The sequence below is a fragment of the Callorhinus ursinus genome, unplaced genomic scaffold (genome assembly GCF_003265705.2).
Source record: "Callorhinus ursinus isolate GAN/ISIS: 27379988/994484 unplaced genomic scaffold, GSC_fseal_2.0 scaffold78, whole genome shotgun sequence".
In the NCBI taxonomy this organism is placed as follows: domain Eukaryota; kingdom Metazoa; phylum Chordata; class Mammalia; order Carnivora; family Otariidae; genus Callorhinus; species Callorhinus ursinus.
Genome location: NW_027397140.1, coordinates 3,749,897 through 3,765,054, shown reverse-complemented (window position 1 = coordinate 3,765,054; position 15,158 = coordinate 3,749,897).

Sequence of the window (15,158 nt, the reverse complement as noted above, 5' to 3'; positions counted from 1 at the left end):
CATTACACCCTTAGCCAAAGAACTCTTCTTATCCAAAGCCAGCATTTACAGTGGGAGGATTTATAGAGTGAGGATGAAATCTATTCTGGCTCTGGGAATTCTGTAAGAGTCCAGGAAAACATCTGAAGGGTTTGACATCCTGATGACTTGACCATTTGCTAAAGATCCTGAAGAATGTTCACTGGCATTCTAAATGTGCAACTCGTGTGCATCATGATACCATTTCCCTGAAAACCTGTGACTGTCCTATGAACAATTTCTCTTCATAAAAATTAATTTAACTTGACATCCTCCAAATAGGAACAACATAGTGTTCTGTGCCAGTATGAAGAGCAGTCATGAAGACAAGGAAGAGTTGTCATTTGGACATTTACAAATGAAATGTAATTCTATACAAGGTTGAGCTTTGATCATTCAAGCAAAAAGAAAAAGAGCATCTCCTAATTTTTCCCAGTTTTGTTTATATTTTATGTATTATAGCATCATGGTACCAAGATGTATGCATTTAGTCCAGAGAATTTATTGGGAAATGCGTTTAGTGATAAATGCAGTTTTATAGCAATTGAGAATAATATGTCTCATTGGCCTGGAGATTAATATAGTTTAGCAGTTCAACAGTATAAATGTCCAGAGTTTATCTTTTAGAGTTTTAATTCCCTCAGGAGACTCAGTATGTCATCTTTCATTTTTATTTGAGGAAATAAAATCTTATTTGTTTGAAGTGGCTTGGGTCCAGAAAGGTCAGACAGATCCACCCTAATGCTATCAGTCAGCCGTTCCTCACCCAGCATCACCTTTCCCAGTCTTGAACAGAGGTCCCAGAGCTGCCTCCCCAGTATACTCAGCAGTGCTCATAGACTAAGTAAGCGTCTGTCTTCCATTTACATGTACTATTTCATAGGTATGTACAGATCTAATCAAGACTAATAAAATATAAAATAATTTAAAAATATCACTGAGTTATGGTTTTTTATATGCAGTCTTTCAAATTAAAGCTACTAAAACACAACCTTGATACTTGCTCTAATATCTGAAACATTTAGCTAGAAATGTCCTGGCATCTGAATTTAAATGCCAACCCTATCCATAACATGACTTCTTAAATAATTTTTACAGGTTTTTTTTTCCTGTATGTCATGATCATATGCCACTTTTCCTAGTGCTTTTATGACAAGCAAATTACAATAACTCATGGAATTCAGTTCCTTGTCAAGAAGAACTTACAACTTAGTGGGCCTCATGGCAGGACTGCATGGCCTGAATGTGGCCCCACGCTCCAGGTGACATCAAAGGCTATATCCTGAAGCATCTTTAGAATCCAGCTGTACTGTTTCACATATATTGATGGGTCATGCGAGGCTTTCCCTAGGTGGCATCTCTGAGTTCCTTGAGGAGGGTTATCAGAGGATTCTTAGCTGTTTGCATGGGGTCCTGGGGCAAGTCTGCACCTGTATGGAGTATTGTCTTCACCTGACACAAGATTTGGAGCCAGGCAAACACTGATTTGGTTTTATGGGAGTTTTAGAATTTTACAATCCCTGGGTGACAGTAATTGTTACAGCATCAAGCCTAACATGTTTTTTTTTCTTTTCTTTTTTTTTATATCACTCTTAAAATTTTGGGTACTTTTATGTCAAATTATTTTCCCGAAGGCCTGACATGTTTTGATAGGAGAACCTTCTCAGAATGGGAGTTTCTCTCCGAGATGTGACTTGACTGGTATAATGGTTAATTTTATGCAACTTGACTGGCCTAAGGTGCATCCAGATAGCTGGCAAAACATCATTTCTGGGTGTGTCTGTGAGGGTATCTCCTGAAAAGATTAACATTTGAATTGGCATTGAATTTACTGAGTAAAGGAGATTGCCCTCACCAATGCAGAGTAGGTATAGTCCAATCCTTTGGGGGCCCGGATAGAACAAAAAGGCAGAGGAAGGGGGAATGTATTCTGCCTGCCTAAGCTGGCATATGGGTCTTCTGCTCTCAGGTGTTAGTGCTCCTGGTTCTTGGTTTTCAGTTTTGCCTAGAACCACACCACCAGCGTTCCTGGGCCTCCAGCTTGCCGACAGCAGACTGTGGGACTTCTTTTCCTCCATAATCACATGAGCCAATCCCTCATACTACATCTTTTTCTGTGTATATATAAATCCTATTGGCTCTGTTTCTCCAGAGAACCCTGACTAATATAGATGAAGTCTCCATAAAACACCAGGAGGGTACTGGAAACAGGGACGTCTGTGTCTGAAGAAACTTGAATCCAAGCTGCAATCAATGTATTAAAGAAAGAATGAAAAAAAGCCAAGTAAGTAGAGAAGCTTCCTTTGAGTGCCCCAGCTGAGTGGGAGGGGTTAGGGGAGTGTGGGGCCCTTTCCTCCACCTCCTGCCTGGCCTTCCCCAGTTTTCCTCCAGAGAAGCAGTTTTCTGTAGACACCCTGACCAACTTTCTATCCGCTTACATTTGGGTATCAAGTTATTTCTGTAGTGCCAATTTTTGGGGAGGGTGAGGGGGACGGGCTGGTATTCTAATATACTGTGCTACTTTAAAATACTGAAGCATTGCTATTCTTGTTGGTGCAAAACTGCCTTTTCAGTATTGACTCTGAAATATTTCATGTTTTAGGGTTATAAACCCCATTAGAATTTTACATCTAACAGAGGTCCACCCATTTAGAAAATGTTCTGACCACATCCTTCCCTGTTTATAACACTTCTGAGTTCTCTTGCTGGGCTTTTAACAACCAGTTCTCAGCTTACGAGAGGTCCAGCAGCTTTCCTCTTTTTCATTTTTCCTAGGAGCCTAGATGGACTGCAGTCTCCTGGGACAGGCTCCTGAGGGCCGTGCGGGGGGGGAGGGGGCAGGGGTTGAAGAGCAGAAAAGAAGGTGTGCAAGGGGCTGGGGGCCCAGGGAATGGGATCCCAGTGACATGATGGGAAGGCTGGATCAGTGAGTTCAGATGAGCAAGAATTGTTTCTCTGGTCAACTTAGAGATAAGGAATCCGGAGGAGCAATGACTCATCTAAAGCCAAATGCCATGTGTTAGGTAGAGGACAGGAGCCTAGGTCTTGTTTTGACATCCCTTATCTGCCTTCCAGATTGAAAGCATCAGCAGTGTGATGTGAAAAAATGGTGCCGCTGGAGAGTTTTACATTCCCTGAAGCACATCCCACCAAGTTCTGAGGGTGGAACAAGGTCAAGAAAGGAGCTGGGGAGGAAAACATTTTGGTTAGTGAGGATGACAGAACTAAAGGTGAGGAGTTGGGAAGCTTTCTGAAATCTCAGTTGCTTTTTAGAAAAGATGTGGATGGAGGGTCCAGGTGCAGTTGCCATGGGACATCCCAAGCAGGGTTCACCAGGGTCCATCAATGGAGCAGAAACCATTTAATTAACTTCCGAAGGCTCTCTGAGCTTCACCAGCTGGGCAGAAGCTGTGATTGGGCCATTGTGTGGGCTGGCAGGCCCTGGTATTTACAGATTTGGTGATTCCCCTTTAATTACAGTGTTGAGTAGTTGCTTTAAACACCACATGCTTTGCATTGCATTTCTTCCAGCTGCTTGGCCAGGGAGTGTGACCTGGTCCTTGGTTTGTACTTCCTGTTACTGACTGCAGCATCATAGCATGAGTTTTATACCCCCACCCCCAACCCCCACACTTATATATGTGTATTTATATATTTTTATAAACAATTATGTATTAGTTATATATTAGCTATTATTTTTAAATAATTATATATTAATTATATATATTATACATACATACAGAGATGTTTAAAAATGATTAATCGTATTAAACCTCTTCTTACCTCTGATAAGCCATTTCTTTGCATGTTTTTGATCCTTGCTACGCAAAATGGGGCCAGCAAACAGCATCATCAGTATAACCTGGGAGTTTGTAAGAAAGTAGAACCTCAGGCCCTGCACACAGGCCCTGAGTCAGAATCTGCATTTTCACAAAATCCCCAGGTGTTTTGTGTTCAAATAAAGATCAACATCCCTGGAGCGCAGACCGTACAGTAGGCACTATTCTAAGGGCTTTATGGGATCATCCTGCTTACTCCTCACTGCATCCTGATGAGGAACAAATGAAATCCTGAGAAGCAGGGACCCATGGGGGATACCATATGGCCCTGCCCCACTCCCATCTGCCTCCAGGGCATGGATCTTCACCCCAGACTCTAGGCCTGGCCCCTTTGTGCACCAACACCTGATTCATGAAAGATCTAATAGTCCTTGAAATGTTATTTATGGGAACTCTTTAGTAAGCTGTAAAATTATTATACATGGACTTGTTACTATTGTAATTCTTGCCAGTATAAAATGATGATGATGATAATAATGATGATGGTGATGATGATGGTGGTGGTGGTGGTGGTGATGGTGATGAGTTAGTTTTCTAACTCTTTGAAGAGCAAGACTTTGTAATTTTGGTGCTGCCCTACTCTTAGAAATGCTATAAGCTCTGACTTAGGTTTGGTATTATTTCTTGTCTGTTTGGTAGAGGTGATTTCTTCAAGTTCTAGATGTAGTACTCTTTCTCAAAGTTTCTAGGATGGATAGCATCAAAACTAAAGGCCCATTCCTTGTTTTCCTCTTTGCAGCATTACATGGAAATAACCAAGACCTGTTAGGAGAATGGGACCATAGCTTTAGAAAGAATAAAAATATTGATTTCTTCTCCTTAACCTTAAGTTCACGTATTCTCCCTTCTTCAAAGAGCAGTAGGAGTATCACATGTTTCTGTCAGGGATGATTAGAGAAGTTCATTTCCCCCATTAAGGGCATTACATTTATATCCTATCACTCAAGGCAATCCCCTGTATTATATATATATAGAATCTTTTGTTTCTGAACCTATTGATAACACATGTCTTATTACTGGAGTAGAAAATGGAAGGACTGTAGAATTTTCTCAGTTCTTCAAGCTGTAGGTGTGGTTCATTTACCATTGTGAAATCAATTTTGTCCTAAACAGCATTAAAAAAGGAAGAAATGGAACAGACTAGAGATGTAGAAGTACATCATGTATTCATTTGCTAGGGTTGCTATAACAAAGTACCACAGAATGAGTGGGTGGCTTAACAACAGAAATTTATGATCTTATAGTTTTGGAGACTAGAAGTCTGGGATCAAGGTGTTGGCAGGGTTTTCCATGAAACTTTAAACATTCATGGGTGTGTGTGTGTTTATATGGGTTTCGGTGTTAAAGTATATTTCCTATTGTATAGGTCAGGTATAATGTTGGAAAAACACAGGCTTGCTGATTTGCTGGTATGATGCCCTGCCTTACCCTTCCTTCCTGGGATGGAGCAGATCCATTTTCTAGATCTACTGTAGGATCTGGAAGACTCTGAGGAGAACATGAATGGATTATGAGATAAGTTCTTCTTGCACTTCTTATACTCCTTCAGATGACTATTATTGGTTTGCTTTTGGTTTTTAGTAATATCCAGATTGTTCCAGAGGTTGTAGGACTGAGGTTCCCTTTCCTTGCTGGTCATCAGCCTGGGACACTCTTAACTCCTATAAGTTGCTTTTGGGTCCTTGCCACATGGCCCTCTGCATCTCAGCAACCCAGAACCTCTTCTCATAAATGCCCCACTCTGATTTCCCCTTCTGCTACTACCTGTAGAAAAATCTCTGCTTTTGAAAAAGCATGTGATTAGTTGAGGCCCGCCTGGGAAGTCTCCCCTTTGATGAACTCAGAGTTAACTAATTAGTAACCTTAATTACATGTGCACACTCCCATTTGCCATGTGAAGTAACATAACCATGTGCTGGTTTTATCATGTTCGCTGTCCTGGGGATTACAGTGAGAAGTTCTGTGGCCATTTTAGATATCCCCAGCATAGGCCCAGATCCTGCAAGGTTATCAGTAAACTTATATTTGGTTAGGAGAGATGCAAACCATTGTGTCCAGGGGAGAAGATCATATATATGTCTTCAGCATTTTTTTTCCTTTGCCCCATTTGTCTCTAACTTGGCAAACTTATTTCAGTGGCTCTTTTCCTTCTTCCTTCTTGAGTGATGCTCTAGACCTCATTCCATGAACTCTCTTTGAACCAGTTTTGCTGTCCTGCTGGACCCATCACTGTTGGGTAGATAAAGCTCTGACACATGTCTGTTCTATATTTGTATGGAGTCATGGGTTTAGCTTTTTGACAAAGGCAATTCAGTTTTCTGGGAGGCCTGGCCTTGTAGCTTCTGAGACTTTCAATATTCTTTTTTACTTGCCATAAACCTTTTACTGACTGAGTTCACCCATAGCTCTGCCTTTGAATGAAAAGGTATAAAAATTCACCTTGTGCATGGCTTTCTATCATTAAAAGTTTGCACGGTGACTGGCATCTTAAAAAGGAACTTTGATGGAAAGCGCTCTGCCATGTGTCGGATATTTTACAGAGAAAGTGTTGGAAAAGTTGAGCAAAGGGAAAAAGAACAGATACACATCACACAACTATGGCTTAAGCATCTTTCCCTCTGGGCTAAGCTGGTGAACAGAGATGGCAGGGCTGGGCCAACACCTGGACTGACTGATTATGGGACTGACATGGACAATTGCCAGACCTAAGACAGAGCTTTCTTTACCTGCAAAGCCAGAGGAATGCCATCTCCTGCCCCACCTTGGCATGCAGCCCCATCTCAGGTCCAAAGCAGACCCTATGAGGTAGCAGGTAAATCAATCTTGCTCTGGGATATGGTGATCCAACAACACCCCCAACCCACCATTTGTCTTTGGCCTTTGTCACCAACTACGCCAGAGATCTAGAGTGCCCAGGTTGATTCTGTGGTTTCCACTGTCCTTTGAGACCCATCTTTCCTGACTGCTGTGAGGGTCTACTCTGGAATGGCCCTGAAATTGAGGTGGAATCTACAATTCTGATCACCAGTTCTGATGTGGGGCAGGGAGTTTCCCTACACCATCAAGCAATTCTTTGACACTAGCTGGCTGTCCTATGATTTAACCCAGTTCTGACATTGTCTACCTGGAGAGAGCATCAGATCTCACAAGTTAAAGGCTCAGTTCTACAACACTGCTCCTAACTTGACAACTGCAGGTCCAGATTATCACCTGTGCTTCTGACTGATCCACTACAAATCGGAGGTTCCCATGACCCTCCCCTTGGGTTTGATTAATTTGCTGGAGTGGCTCATAGAAATTAGAGAAACATTTTTCCTTATTAGATTACTGTTTATTATAAAAGGATATAATTCAGGAATAAACGGAAGAGATGCTTAAGGCAAAGTATGGGGAAGGGGCACAGACCTTCCATGCCCTCTCTGGGAGCACCATTCTCCCAGCAACTCCACATGTTCACCAACCCAGAAGCTCCCTAACACCATTCTTTTTGGGCTTTTATTATGTATGCACAACTGATTAAATTATTGACCATTGCCTATTAATTTGATCTCCATCTCTCTCCCCTACCCTCAGGTTGGAAGGGTGGGACTAAAAGTTCTAACCCTCTAATCACATGGTTGACTCCTCTGGTGACAGCCCCCATCCTTAGGGAAACTAGGAGCTTTTCAAAAGTCATTTTTTAACATGACAAAATACACCTTTATGGTGCTTAACCCTTGGAAATTCCAAGGGAGATTTGTTCGAGGAACTGGACAAAGACCATACATATATTGCTTATTATAAATCATAATATCACACTTACCTTCTGGGGACTTTCCCAAGTCACTCGAAACTCTTTGAGGCATGGACCATATACAGAGAGAAGGAAATTCACTCACTTCTCATTTGACAGAACCTATCTTCTGCATTCTTATCCTCAGGATGTTTCTTTCCCTGGACCATGGAGCCATGAACACAGGCTAGGTGTAGGAATTAGTTGGAATCAGGACCGGTGATGGTCATATGGATGAGGGTCTTGGATGTCAAGATGAGGTGGCTAGATTTTGTCTTGTGCCCACAGGGGATCTGTAGACTTTTTAGGGGCAGCGACCTGGGCAATGCAAAAGAAGAAGCCAATTTGAGAGACTGGGCAAAAATTATCTCCTGGACTGAAAACTCACTCCCCACCCACCCCATGGGAAGAGAGAGATTGAAAGGGATGCTGGGTCATGGTGCTTAAAAGTGGAAGAACAGTTTTAAAACTGTGAATAGGCAAGTTGATAGAAAACAAAACAAAACAAAACAAAACAAAACAAAACAAAACAGGTTTGGGTACCAGGTAATAAGACAAATAAAAGCAATAGTATTGATAACTAGTTAACACACCTAGGCATTTTGATTCTAGAAATCCTGGGAGGTTAAAAGTCTTGGCTCTGGTTGTCCTGCTGAGGTAGGAAGAGCTGGGAAGAAAGGCCCTGCTCACCATACTCCTCCTCTCTTCTGAATACCTTACTGCCCTCCCTGGGTTGCTGGCCAGGTCTTCCCAGACACTCTTTTTGCTGGTAGCTTCCAAGACAGCAAGCTCTTCCTTCTGTCCCCGACTATCTCTGTCTGTGCCCTTTCTTACTCTCTCTAAATGCGAAGTCTCCCTACCCTGCTGCTTATCCTAAACCCTTTCCTGAGGAGGTTCTAGTCACTTTCAGGATTTCAGAGACTGTCTACCTGTCAATGGTGCATAAATAGAAACCTTTAGCTTATCCCCTTTCCTCCTGGTTCATACTGAGAATTTCCATGGTCAGTTAAGCACCACATTCACACTTCAAATGGGACATGCTCTGAAAGGAACTACTATCTTTGCCAACTAAACCCATCTTTTCCTCAGTGTGACTCTTCTATTTTCATTTCCAATTGGCCTCAAACATTACTCTGGGTGATGTAGCTATTAATCCATGCTCTGACCTGATCCAGAGCTCTCAGGATGGCTGCCAGAGAACCTGCCAAGGCTCTCTGCCCCAGACTCAGGCAAATCTGACCTTGTCACCCCTTACAGAAAACACTGGAATGGCTCTCTCTTGCCTAAAATAGTAATCCTAAACTAGGGATGATTTCCCCCCACCTCTACCCAAGGAGCTACTTGGCAGTGTATGGAGAAATTTTGGGGGGGACAGTTGCTATAAGCATCTTGTGGGGAGAACCCAGAGATGTTGCTAAATGCCCTATGATCATAAGATGGTCCTGACAACAATCATCCAGCCCCGAATAGCACCAGCACAGAGAATGGGCATCTCGGACCTAGAATTAAGCCCACATGGTGCCCAAGACCTTTGCCCTTTGTGGACTGGCTCACAACTTTGCCTTGGTTTTGCTTTTTATGTCAGCAACAAAGATTTTCTTGTAGTTCCCACAAGTGTGTACCTGCTGAGTCTTCTCTCATGCCTGTACACTGTAGTCTCTTCTGCTTGTATTGTCCTTTCCTTTGCCTTTTGCATGATGAAATGACTCCTATAGCCTTTGAGACTCCGTTCAGGCCATACTCTTCTTTTTAAATTTTTATGTTATGTTAATCACCATACATCACATCATTAGTTTTTGATGTAGTGTTCCATGATTCATTGTTTGCATATAACACCCAGTGCTCCATGCAGAACGTGCCCTCTTGAATACCCATCACCAGGCTAACCCATCCTCCTACCCCACTCCCCTCTAGAACCCTCAGTTTGTTTTTCAGAGTCCATCGTCTCTCATGGTTCATCTCCTCCTCTGATTCCCCCCCCCTTCATTCTTCCCCCCCTGCTATCTTCTTCTTTTTTTTTTTTAACATATAATGTATTATTTGTTTCAGAGGTGCAGATCTGTGATTCAACAGTCTTGCACAATTCACAGCACTCACCATAGCACATACCCTCCCCAATGTCTATCACCCAGCCACTCCATCCCTCCCACCCTCCACCACTCCAGCAACACTGGTTTGTTTCCTGAGATTGAGAATTCCTCATATCAGTGAGGTCATATGATACATGTCTTTCTCTCATTGACTTATTTCGCTTAGCATAACACCCTCCAGTTCAATCCACATCATTGCAAATGGCAAGATTTCATTCCTTTTGATAGCTGCATAATATTCCATTGTATATATGTATACCACATCTTTTTATCCATTCATCTGTTGATGGACATCTTGGCTCTTTCCACAGTTTGGCTATTGTAGACATTGCTGCTATAAGCATTGGGGTGCACGTACCCCTTCAGATCCCTACATTTGTATCTTTGTGGTAAATACCCAGGAGTGCAATTGCTGGGTCATATGGTAGCTCTATTTTCAACTGTTTGAAGAAGCTCCATACTGTTTTCCAGAGTGGCTGCACCAGCTTGCATTCCCACCAACAGTGTAGGAGGGTTCCCCTTTCTTCGCATTCCCACCAACATCTGTTGTTTCCTGACTTGTTAATTTTAGCCATTCTGACTGGTGTGAAATGATATCTCATTGAGGTTTTGATTTGGATTTCCCTGATGCCGAGCGATGTTGAGCACTTTTTCATGTGTCTGTTGGCCATTTGGATGTCTTCTTTGGAAAAATATCTGTTCATGTCTTCTGCCCATTTCTTGATTGGATGATTTGTTCTTTGGGTGTTGAGTTTGATAAGTTCTTTATAGGTTTTGGATACTAGCCCTTTATCTGATATGTCATTTGCAAATATCTTCTCCCATCCTGTCGGTTGTCTTTTGGTTTTGTGGACTGTTTCTTTTGCCGTGCAAAAGCTTTTTATCTTGATGAAATCCCAATAGTTCATTTTTGCTCTTGCTTCCCTTGCCTTTGGAGATGTTTTTAGGAAGAAGTTGCTGTGGCTGAGGTCGAAGAGGTTGCTGCCTGTGTTCTCCTTTAGGATTTTGATGGACTCCTGTCTCACGTTTAGGTCTTTCAACCATTTGGAGTCTATTTTTGTGTGTGGTGTAAGAAAATGGTCCAGTGTCATTCTTCAGCATGTGGCTGTCCAATTTTCCCAACACCATTTATGGAAGAGACTGTCTTTTTTCCATTGGACATTCTTTCCTGCTTTGTCAAAGATTAGTTGACCAAAAAGTGGAGGGTCCATTTCTGGGCTCTTGATTCTGTTCCATTGAACTATGTGTCTGTTTTTGTGCCGGTACCACACTGTCTTGATGATGACAGCTTTGTAATATAGTTTGAAGTCTGGAATTGTGATGTCACCAGCTTTTCTTTTCTTTTTCAAGATTCCTCTAGCTATTTGGGGTCTTTTCTGATTCCATAAAAAATTTAGGATTATTTGTTCCATTTCTTTGAAAAAAGTGGATGGTATTTTGATGGGGATTGCACTGAATGCATAGATTGCTCTAGGTAGCATTGATATCCGTCTTCCAATCCATAAGCATGGAATGTTTTTCCATCTCTTTGTGTCTTCCTCAATTTCTTTCATGAGTATTTTATAGTTTTCTGAGTACAGATTTTTTTGCCTCTTTGATTAGATTTATTCCTAGGTATCTTATGGTTTTGGGTGAATTGTAAATGGGATCGACTCCTTAATTTCTCTCTCTTCTGTCTTGTTGCTGTTGTATAGGAATGCCACTGATTTCTGTACATTGATTTTCTATCCTGCCACTTGACTGAATTCCTGTATGAGTTCTAGCAGTTTTGGGGTGGAGTCTTTTGGGATTTCCACATAAAGTATCATATCATCTGCAAAGAGTGAGAGTTTCAATTCATTGCCGATTTGGATGACTTTGATTTCTTTTTGTTGTCTGATTGCTGTGGCGAGGACTTCTAATACTATGTTGAATAGCAGTGGTGATAGTGGACATCCCTGCCGTGTTCCTCACCTTAGGGGGAAAGCTCTCAGTTTTTCCCCATTGAGAATGATATTCACCGTGGATTTTTCATACCCACAAAGCCATCTGGCTTTTATGATATTAAGGTATGTACCCTCTATCCCTATACTCTGAAGAGTTTTGATCAAGAAAGGATGCTGTACTTTGGCAAATGCTTTTTCTGCATCTCTTGAGAGGATCATTGGTTCTTGTTCTTTCTTTTCTCAATGTATTGTACCATATTGATTGATTTGTGGATGTTGAACCAACCTTGTAGCCCAGGGATAAATCCCACTTGGTCGTGGTGAATAATCCTTTTAATGTACTGTTGGATCCTATTGGCTAGTATTTTGGTGAGAATTTTTGCATCCATGTTCATCAAGGATATTGGTCTGTCATTCTCCTTTTTGATGGGGTCTTTGTCTGGTTTGGGGATCAAGGTAATGGTGGCATCATAAAAGGAGTTTGGAAGTTTTCCTTCCATTTTTTTTTTTTTTTGGAATAGCTTCAGAAAAATAGGTTTTAATTCTTCTTGAAATGTTTGGTTGAATTCCCCTGGGAAGCCATCTGGCCCTGGGCTTTTGTTTTTTGGGAGATTTTCGATGACTGCTTCAATTTCCTTAGTGGTTATAGGTCTGTTCAGGTTTTCTATTTCTTCCTGGTTCCATTTTGGTAGTTGATACATCTCTAGGAATGCATCCATTTCTTCCAGGTTATCTAATTTGCTGGCATAGAGTTGCTCATAATATGTTCCTATAATTGTTTGTATTTCTTTGGTATTGGTTGTGATCTCTCCTCTTTCATTCATGATTTTGTTGATTTGGGTCCTTTCTCTTTTCTTTTTGATAAGTCTGGCCAGGGGTTTATCAATCTTGTTAATTCATTCAAAGAACCAGCTCCTAGTTTCATTGATCTGTTCTACTGTTCTTTTGGTTTCTATTTCGTTGAGTTCTGCTCTGATCTTTACTATTTCTCTTCTCCTGCTGGGTTTAGCCTTTATTTGCTCTTCTTTCTCCAGCTCCTTTAGATGTAGGGTTAGTTTGTATATTTGACACCTTTCTTGTTTCTTGAGAAAGGCTTGTATTGCTATGTAATTCCTCTTAGGACCATCTTTTCTGTATCCCAAAGATTTTGAACAGTTGTGTTTTCATTTTCATTGGTTTCCATGAATTTCTTTAATTCTTCCTTAATTTCCTGGTTGACCCATTCATTCTTTAGTAGGATGCTCTTTAACCTCCATCTATTTGAGTTCTTTCCAACTTTCGTCTTGTGATTGAGTTCTAGTTTCAGGGAATGATCCCAATCTTTTGGTACCGGTTGAGACCTGATTTGTTACCTAGGATGTGATCAATTCTGGAGATTGTTCCATGGCACTAGAGAAGAATGTTTATTCTCTTGCTTTGGGATGGAATGTTCTGAATATATCTGTGAAGTCCGTTTGGTCCAGTGTCATTTAAAGTCTTTATTTCCTTGTTGATCTTTTGCTTAGATGATCTGTCCATTTCAGTCAGGGGGGTGTTAACGTCCCCCACTATTATTGTATTGTTGTCACTGTGTTTCTTTGCTTTTTTTATTAATTGCCTTATATAATTGGCTGCTCCCATGTTAGAGGCATAGATATTTACCATTGTTAGATCTTCTTGTTGGATAGACCCCTTAAGTAAGATATAGTGTCCTTCCTCATCTCTTATTACAGTCTTTGGTTTAAAATCTATTTTGTCTGTTATTAGGATTGCCACCCCAGCTTTCTTTTGGTGTCCATTAGCATGGTAAATCATTTTCCACCCCTTTACTTTCAATCTGGAGGTGTCTTTGTGTTTAAAATGAGTCTCTTGAAGACAGCATATCAATGGGTCTTGTTTTTTTATCCAATCTGATAGCCTGTGTCTTTTGATTGGGGCATTTAGCCCTTTTACATTCAAGGTAACTATTGAAAGATATGAATTTAGTGCCATTGTATTGCCTGTAATGTGACTATTACTGTATACTGTCTGTGTTCCTTTCTGGTCTATGTTACTTTTAGGCTCTCTCTTTGCTTAGAGGACCCCTTTCCATATTTCCTGTTGGGCTAGTTTCGTGGTTGCAAATTCCTTTAGTTTTTGTTTATCCTGGAAATTTTTATCTCTCCTTCTATTTTCAATGACAGCCTAGCTGGATATAGTATTCTTGGCTGCGTATTTTTCTCATTTAGTGCTCTGAATATAACATGCCAGTCCTTTCTGGCCTGCTAGGTCTCTGTGGATAGGTCTGTTGCAATCTCATGTTTCTACCATTGTAGGTTACAAATCTCTTCTCCCTAGATGCTTTCAGGATTTTCTCTTTGTCTCTGAGACTCATAAGTTTTACTGTTAGATGTCAGGGTGTTGACCTTTTTTATTGATTTTGAGAGGGTTTCTCTGTGCCTATTAGGTTTTGATGCCTGTTTCCTTCCCCACATTAGGGAAGTTCTCTGGTATAATTTGCTCCAATATACCTTCTGCCCCTCTCTCTCTTTCTTTTTCTTCTGGCATCCCAATTATTCTAATGTTGTTTCGTCTTATGGTATCACTTATCTCTTCAATTCTGCCCTCATGATCCAGTAGTTGTTTATCTCTCTTTTACTCAGCCTCTTTATTTTCCATCATTTGGTCTTCTATATCACTAATTCTCTCTTCTGCCTCATTTATCCTAGCAGTTAATGCCTCCATTTTTTATTGCACCTCATTAATAACCTTTTTGATTTCAACTTGATTAGACTTTAGTTCTTTTATTTCTCCAGAAAGGGTTTCTCTAATAACTTCCATGCTTTTTTTCAAGCCCGGCTAGTATCATTAAAATCATCATTCTGAACTCTAGTTCCGACATTGTACTAATGTCTGTATTGATTAGGTCTCTGGCAGTCAGTAGTGCCTCTTGTTCTTTTTGTTGAGTTGATTTTTTCCGGCTTGTCATTTTGTCCAGAGAATAATAGATGAATGAGAGAACAAAATGCTAAGAGGGTAACCATGTCCCCAGAAAATATACACTAAACAAATCAGAAAAGACTTGAAACCGGGAGAAAAGAAAGGGAAAGAAAGAAAAAAGAAAAAGGAAAAATAAAAGAAGAAAAAAGTTAAAAACAAACAAAATCAAAACAAAAAAAAAACCCGAATATGATCACACATGATCAGCTAGTGCATAGATTAGTGCCACACACTAGATTTTTGCCATATTTTTGTTTGTTAGAAGAAAGTGCCTCCCAAAATTTTAAAGAAAGAAAAACTTATATATGTATAAAAATAAGGGTTAATATTAATATGATGAAGGGACTGAATATGACTGCAAAGTTGAAAATTATAAAAGACTTTATAAAAGGAATTGATAAGATAAGAAGTTGTTTGAAAAAAGAATGAGGATTTTAAAAAACGGGAGAGAGAATATGATCAGGCAGGACAGTAGAACAAAGCCATACACTAGAGATTTAGGGTATGGTTTGATCTGTTAGAAGAAACTGTATCTTAAAATTTTAAAGAGAGAACA